At 47.0% G+C, this 8568-nt stretch overlaps 1 protein-coding gene across 5 annotated transcripts in view; it reads right to left on the reverse strand.

Moving 5' to 3' along the window:
* LOC137413004 (histone deacetylase 4) overlaps positions 1-7804 on the reverse strand; it is a 233663-nt gene extending 225859 nt beyond the window's left edge. For 3 of the 5 annotated variants that reach the window (XM_068098373.2, XM_078781955.1, XM_068098370.2), the window contains exon 1: positions 7686-7795. The gene's annotated coding sequence lies outside the window, so the exon portion shown is untranslated. Of the gene's footprint in view, positions 1-7685 lie in introns of all 5 variants that reach the window. The other 2 variants (XM_068098374.2, XM_068098367.2) reach the window with 2 other exon arrangements.
* Positions 7805-8568: the final 764 nt, after the last annotated feature.

An 8568-nucleotide genomic window follows, 5' to 3' on the forward strand; every position in this document is an offset into this window, starting at 1 on the left:
CCTCTACCTAACACTTACTCTACCCGCCCCGGGTATCCGTGATGGGGGTCCACTCTTCCCCCATTCACACCTTCGCACCATCCACTCCACTCCACAATTTCCACCATTCTCACTCCACGACCATCCATTCCAATACTCCATACCATTTATTCCATACACCTGTCCTCCATTCACCTGTTCAGTTGCACACCTGTGCAATCACACCTGTTCAATCCTCACACACACACACGGCATCATCTCAGCTAACTACTCCCTTCTGAAACTTGCGCTTCCCAGTCGTCCCTTTAAACTATTGCGCTCCCACGTCATTATCAACCACACTAAACTACCTGCGTCCCCACTACAGGTATCAGTCACTATCTAAACCTTAACGTTACCTAATGTCATCTTCGCTATATCCCTATCAATATAACCAAGCCCTCCCTGGCTCGGTTGTCATAGCCACCCCATAAACTATTGCGCATTTGCCCCCACCTCTGTGAGGGATTGTGGATTTGCCATCCCATCACATGGGGCATATCCCACTATCAATTTCGCTCGTCCAAATCCAACAAATCAAAAATTTGTCATTTCATCTGCCAATCACCGTACCAACATCAAATTTTGCTTTTTTTTCTAATTTCGGGGCCAAAACACTATCCTCATCACCCGTCTACTTATTAGATCCTCTCGGTGCGCCGTGACATCATTAAACTCGGTTCGTAAAGCCGAGCAATGAATTCAGGTGGTTTGGTCGCCTGCAGGTTGAATCCGTCCGGCTTTCGGTTCAAGGGAGGTGGTTTGGTTGGACCGAGGTTCCACGCACCATCTCGGCGCGGCACCTTGCGGTCCCGGGCCCGATGGCTCAATCTCCCCCGGTCGGAACCCAGTCCCCACGAGGGGGCACCGTTCCGCTTCCTCCCACTCGCCCTTGAACCGGACCGGTCGCCTCGCCCCACAAGGCCCGGACTCGACCGTGCGGGGCGGGGCCAAGCCCGAATCGGCAACGACGCTTCGAAGAGAAGCGACGCAGCATCGATCCGCGCCGGGCCTCGCACCCAACAAAGCACCCCTCGCACCGAGTGCTCGCATCGGCTATCCGTCGCCCTAACCGCTAACCCGGTTACCGTCGATGCTTCACCGGCATGCTCACAAGCATACGCTACCCCTTTCACCCTCACAAAACCCGGCGTTCCAACGCCGTCCGTACATTCCACCAACGCTCTCCCTGTTACACACCACACCTCTCGCGCACACTCTTGCGCACACTTTGGTCCACACCTCTCCTCCGTTACGTCCTCCGTAACACTCACCATGGGCGTGCACTCTTGCATCCACCCACTAACGCGCTCGGATGGGCTCTCCCACACTCGCGCCATGACCAACTCAGGTGTGCTTCCTCGCACACGTTCCACCACCACCTTACTCTCCGTGTCACACTCCGTACACCCCGACGTGCATTCTCGCTCGCACTCGGTTTCACACTCGCGCTCCGATGTGCCCTCTCGCACCTGCGCCATCACCAACTCACTATTCGTGTCACACTCCGTACACCCCGACGTGCATTCTCGCTCGCACTCGGTTTCACACTCGCGCTCCGATGTGCCCTCTCGCACCTGCGCCATCACCAACTCACTATTCGTGTCACACTCTGTATACCCCGACGTGCATTCTCGCTCGCACTCGGTATCACTCCCACACTTTATAACACGACCACTCGCCGACGCACACTTTTTCCTCACACGCGTGCCATTTCCACTCACACGGGACCCTTCACCAACGCCCGGATGCCTCCTCGATCCCAAGCGCGCGAAAATTCTTTTGTCGCCAAACATCCTCTTACAAAATCTCCCCGCACAATACACAACAGCACGACTCACCTGGGGGATCCTTTTCTCCACGCGAACCTGCAAACTTCCATTCGGGTTAAGCACAGCATCGTGATGTGAGCAGGGACTTTGTACATAATCCATTTCTCCCTGCAATTCCCGGGCTACCTCCGTCATCTCTTCAATTTTAATTCCCAGCACTGCTTTTTCTTTATTAACCTCGGCAACCGCTGGCTTTAATAAAACACCCTCCTCTACCTCAGCGGTCGCCGGCTTTTCCAAACCCCGTGTCGCGATTTCTACCCCCGTCATTGTACCCGTGCTTTCCTCCGCTTCGCTCAACCGGCGCTTCTCGACCCGCGTTACTTCCTTGTGCACCCCTGGGACCCTTTCGCCCAACTTGCGGTCTCTGTCCCTCTGCTCCCTTTCCTCCCTATTGGCCCTCATTCCGTTCGTTGTTGCTTCAATTTGGTTTCCCCATTGTTCCATTCGCTCACCATGAGCATCCATTTTTGCTTCTAGCCTCTCCATAAGGGCCCTCATTTGTATCATCATAAAAAGGTCCGAATCCCCCAGCGGCGCTGCTACGGTCACGGGCGCGGCTAGATTTGGTGCCGCTGTAACCGCGTGCGCAAAGGCGCCATTTTGCGCGCCTGATACTCCCTCAACCACATTGCCATTTTTCTCCTCCTCCCTTTCCTCCACATACATTTCCCCGAGGTCCTGGGTCGATTCCACCCCGTCTATCTCTCCCACCGACATCCGATCGCCTTGATTGTCCATGGCGCGATCTCAAAATTCGGGTTTTGCTTTAAAACAAAACAAATTTCGTCAGCTCGTAATTTTGACCAAAAATTTTTTCTTCACGTTTTAAAAATTTGGTTCGGGCCTCGAATCTCACTCCCCGACACCAATTGTTACTTAATAACACAATTGGTGTTCCAAAATTTGGGCCTAACAAATTTAGTCCCAGGTCCGAATCCAACTCCTGACAACCATTTGTTACCAGACGCGGTTTTGATGTTATTTTACTGAGCGGTTGGTATTACCGCGTCCGAACAGTTACTCCCCGATTAGAACCCGATTCCACCCGACGTTGACCAGATCGCACCGCAGATATTCAATCGGGAAACCTCTAAAGCGACCGAAAGAGAATGAAAAGAGAAGAAGACAGAGTACGGAGGAAGAACAGATTTATTATACACACACAAGCAATGGATGGAAGAAGCAGTCACACAGCGAATCGTTAACTTACACTATTCATTTTACTTAACCCCAAGACAACGAGTAGGACAGACGACGTTCACACTTACACGGGGGATATTGCAGGCAGGTAGGGCTTGAGGTGGATTGCTGGAGAGGGAGGAGCGTCGGAGGCAGCAGCTCTCAATTCCTCGCGGTTTTTGGCGGGAAAACCCTTCGTCGCGTATCCACTGCCGATGCTTTAGACGTCACGCGCTGGCTCGGGCACACCTGCTCCTCTCCTTCTGGTGGAGCCATCTCCCTCCTTTCAGCGCGTCTCTCCAAAGCTGGTTTCCTTTCCGAGTACCTCTCCTCTTTGGCTTGGAGCGTTTCGCATCTCACCGCTCCTCTTGGTGTCGCCCCTTCGCTCATCTCCCAGGTCATCTGATCTCAAGCAGTCCCTTACAGTCGCTTTTATAACTCGGGGCGGAATCAAGCCGCCGGCTCCGAGGGCACGCCTACCGGGTCGCTCACCGCGGTGCCGATTGGCTGTTAGGGCTGGCTCACTCCTCCCCTCTATGACGAGGTGGAGACACGCCTTTCTTCTCCGAGGTTAGCACATGGGCAATGGCGGCTTGCGGGATTGAACACCACTCGCCCCCCCTTTTGAAAGGAACTTTGGAGAGCGGAGATGTTTGGGGAAATTGCAAGGGCCTACGCTTATTTTGTTTGATACAATGCAAAGTCAATCTAGTGGGGAACACATATTTAGCCTACATAGAATAAGGAAATACACTATTTAAAAAGATATATCGTGACCTGCGTGTAAGTTTCATGGAATTAACTAGGAGGACGGCTGCGACCATTATTTACATTAACAGGGTGTTACACATAACAAAACCATACTTTTTACATTCGTTACACTTCCTCCAAAATTGTTACACTTCTCAAAAACCGTTACACTTCTCAAATTCGTTACACACTTCTCAAAACCGTTACAATATATATATATACATATATATATATATATATATATATATAATTATATATATATATATGTACAGTATATATATTAACAGAGATGGCTGGCCATTCACGATTATGCTGAGTGGCTGGTGTGAGGCTAGGTGCAATGTGATTGGTTCCTGGCAAGATTGAATAATGTATCGCATTGGCTTATTTAAAGCTCATATTCGAAATCTGATTACATATTTCACAATCGGAACTCATGGTCTAAATAATTATGTCGAAATCTAGAGTGAAATCGAAAAACAAATTAGGAACTAGAACGCCACTCAGTAGAGCACATACTCCCGCCATGGGTCAAGTTGGAATAGTACGATTTCACAAAAGTGTGAGGGAGTAGTTCAGTGACAACACAAGACAGACACTGCACAGATATATATTTCGAATATATAGAAGATAATGTTAAAAAAAAAACAAGGCCATTTCACTTACATTTTCGGATTCAGCGTTCAATTCTATATAAGTGAGTGTGTTTTGAGGCATGTGTGACTTCAAATAAAATTGTAAGCCAGGAAAAACGTTCGTTTCATTCCTTAGGGATACAACATGTAAAACTGGCCCAAACGTCAAAACAAAACTCGCTCATTTTAAGTCATACAAGCTAATGCGACCACTCATTCTTCTTGGAAGAATCCCGTGCACATGCTTGTCACACTTATAACTCACCTAAGTCTTTATAAGTTCATCAAATACTGACACCGCGATTGACATTCGCTGAGGTAAATGTTGATATCTCTTGAGGTTAAAAAACAAATAAAACAAAAAAACAGTTTTAAAGCATTATACGTATCAAACGATACATTTTATGAAACGGGGAAACCGAATACACACTTTGGTGGTTTTAAAATGACAGAATATGTCTATTAGGAAAAAAAAGAAAAGAACTTTGAAGATGACGCTGCTAACAAAATACACCACTCTAACACATAACCACGAGTTTAAACTCATTTACAACAAATATGAAAATTATTTTCATATCACAATGTTAAATATAGAATATATAGAAGATAATGTTAAAAAAAAATGAGCCCTATCTTCCAATGGTAAACAATCCTTCAAAAAATTCCTGGATCCGGAATAATATCCTGAGCTTCACCAAAAACTAATCAATTCTTCCTCATCCCAAGGGCAATCATCCCACCAACTTTCATCCAAATCCGTTCAGAACTTTTCCAGATATCTTGTTCACAAACACACGAACACACACACACACACACACACACACACACACACACACACACACACACACACACACACACACACACACACACACACACACACACACACACACACACACACACACACACACACACACACACACACACACACACACGATCGAATGCATTACTCCCTAGCGGGAGTAAAAAGTGATTTTTAAAAATTAAATAATAGGCTCCACGAGATGCGAGGTAAAATGGCTCTAAAATTCATTTTTTCACTCTATTAAAGGTAATCATTACCTCCGCCACTAAAGGTGGATGGAGGTTATGTTTTCACCCCTGTCTGTTTGTCTGTCCGTTTGTCTGTGAACAAAATATCTCAAAAAGTTGTGGACTGATTCTGACGAAATTTGGCAGAGATGTGGCGTATGTGACAAGAACGAAATGATTAGATTTTGGTGAAGATCTAGATTCGGCTACTAAAATGTTTTAAGTCGTTCTTCACCATTGGGAGATCGGGCCAAAAATTATACATAGCAGGATATCTCAAAAAGTTGTGGACGGATTTGGACGAAACTTGGTGGACAGGTTGTGTGTGTGACAAGGAAGAATCGATTCAATTTTGGTGAAGATCCGGATCCGGATCCAGGTAGTAGAATTTTTAAGTGATTCTTCACCATTGAGTGATATGGCCAAAAACGAGGGGTAGATCAGGGTATGAAAGACTGGACCTGTGGTGATTCCTGTGATTTATTTTGATTAAATGTGATTCTGTATTGTGATTTTCTGGTCTACTCTGAGATACAAAACGTAAACTGTTCACCAGGCAGAGGTATGCTCTCCACCAAGTGTCTCCTCTAAGCTGTCTAACTTGGGTGTGAATCCCGACCGAGCTAGAAAACTCTCATCCCGGTGTTTCACAGACTGGGTGAACCATCAATGTGTGCCCTCCCTCCGATGGATGTTAAACTGGTGTCTCGTCTTCTGACATTAGTTGGTGAATGTTAAAGATCCCCACGGTGTCCTTCACGAAGAGTGGGCAAGCTATCACCGGCATCCTGAACAAATTATAAATTCCTACCCAAACTGCTGCTGGGAAGGAAATGGAAAACCACCCAGTATAACAATTGCTCAGAAATCTGTAATGAGTATGGTATGGTACATGTTATCAAATATATATATAACAACAGAATTACGAAAGAAAAAAAAAAAACTGAAAAGGAAATTAAAGCTGTTTAAATAGGATGGACACGGAAATGTAGGGAGGAGAATGGGGGAGAAGGGAGTGGGGGAGGGAGCGGGATGTAAGAGGAGGGAGAGGGTAGTGAAAGTGAGGGGGAGTGTGGGAGACAGGAGAGGGGGGAGTTGGAGAAGGGGAGGGAGAGAGGAGGAGAAGGATACTTTTGTTAGCTTTTACCGTCACTTGGGACGGCTACTTTTTCTAGTGGTAATATAAATAGGCTTACAGACCACTAATAACAAACTGGCCATCGAGTTGTCAAGTCTGGGTTTGATCCCCGATCCTGACCTGACTGTAAACATCCGCTGTGCGTTTGGGTAATGATGGATCAGTGAACAGGGTTTTTATTGATTAATATGCTGGCTACAGCGACCATTACAGTGTGCACAAAATAAATGCGCCTCATTAATGTCTTATGTCCCCAAATTGAACGCATAATTAAAAGTAGCTCTTAGACGAGCCTCGACTGTGTGTACAAAGAAAAAAGAAAACAAAAAAAAACACGGATAGTGATGTCAAAAACAAATTAAATTGGAAATGTTTGAATGAGGGAAATACCTGTGTCTGTCCAAATGCTCTCTGACAGCATGATTTTGTTATCGTTCCTCCCGCCAAAAAATAATAATCGCTTTTGGCAGAGGGTGGGGGAACCCCGGCCAACCCCCCAACCCCACCCCCAACCCCAACCCCAAGTCGTCTGAATCTCTACTTGCCTCCCACCCCTTTCCCTTCGGTCACGACGCTCCCTCCAAATTCATGTAATCTCAAGGCCTGAGTGAGTACACCGTCTCGGAGGAAGCATTACACCTGCTTGCATTTGTTTGAAGACCTTAAAGACCCCACAGCATCTTCCGCAAAGAGTAGTCCATTGTGCGCAGGTACCCGACACGAATTACAAATTCCTGCACCTACGACTGCTGGGGCGAGAATGGCAAACCACGGTGTGCAATCTTTACCATTAGGACTGTTTCGGCAACAACGGGCTTTATGGAAATGGTGTGTGTGTGTGGTGTGTGTAATGCACCGGGTAACAGGACATGCAGACCCACTTCCGGTCGTACAATGATAACAGAAGTACAACGTCCGCACTTGCACAATGACAATTAAGCAACATACGAATCGTTCATAACATAAACAAGGTTAATCTCACGAATTTAAACAGATCGCAGAGAGTTCACGCACTCCGCGTGTACACATTCGTACAAACGGTACACGCACTACCACAACAACTACCGTGCACAGGAAAACACCGCGGAACGACTGCCTCACCTGCCTGAGTCGCGGACGCGGCCGGAGAGACCGCGCTAAACCACCACCAGTGCGGCGGACAACGGAGACGGAGCTCACAATGTGGAATGTTTGAGCACGTCACTCCGCTCTCAGCCAATAAAAACATCATCCTGACGTCACCACATCGGTTACGAGTTGACGCCATCGCGTAACTCCACCCCTTATCATCTTCTGTCCATTGTGCCTTGGGGGGATTTCCTACGCGTGAACCGAGCGCACGCGTCGCAAAGGTAGTCACCTCTCACCTGAATGACCTGATGGTTCCGATACAATAGCCGTGTGGTTCCGATATTATTATTAGCAGGTTGCTTGAGGCATTTTAACCAAAGGAACTTCAACGCAGGAGGAGACCATTTCGCCCATTAAGCCCGCGCTGCATCCACACCACGATAAATCAAAGTTTCAGTTCATCAACTTAAATTTAGAAAGGGGAGCGGGGGTCGAAAAGTGGGGATAAGAATATTGGGGCATTCAGAAACATCACCAACGTGGTTTTTTACATTAGGCTACCAAACGTATAAAAATCGAACCCCCTAGCTTGATGAGGCAGCAAGGCACAGGTCGAGTCCAAATGCCTCCAAGTCTGGAGGTGATGTGTTGGGGTAATTTATGCACATGCCGTCAGCGTCATATCATATGGTCAGTGTGCTTCTTTGGTTAAATTTAATATTCCTGACTGCAAACCTCCTAACTGTTGGTGAGCAGGGCAGAGACAATGTGTCCGCATGGCAGGCGACACTTTTTTTTTTTTTTGTATACAAGATCGAGGCTCGTGTAAGACCTAACATTAATCACAAAAAGACAAACTGACACATAAAACATGATAAAGGGAGCGGAAGACAAGGTGGGGAGAGAGAGGGAA

This window comes from Myxine glutinosa, chromosome 7, assembly GCF_964187855.1.
Source record: "Myxine glutinosa chromosome 7, kmMyxGlut1.1, whole genome shotgun sequence".
Classification (NCBI taxonomy): domain Eukaryota; kingdom Metazoa; phylum Chordata; class Myxini; order Myxiniformes; family Myxinidae; genus Myxine; species Myxine glutinosa.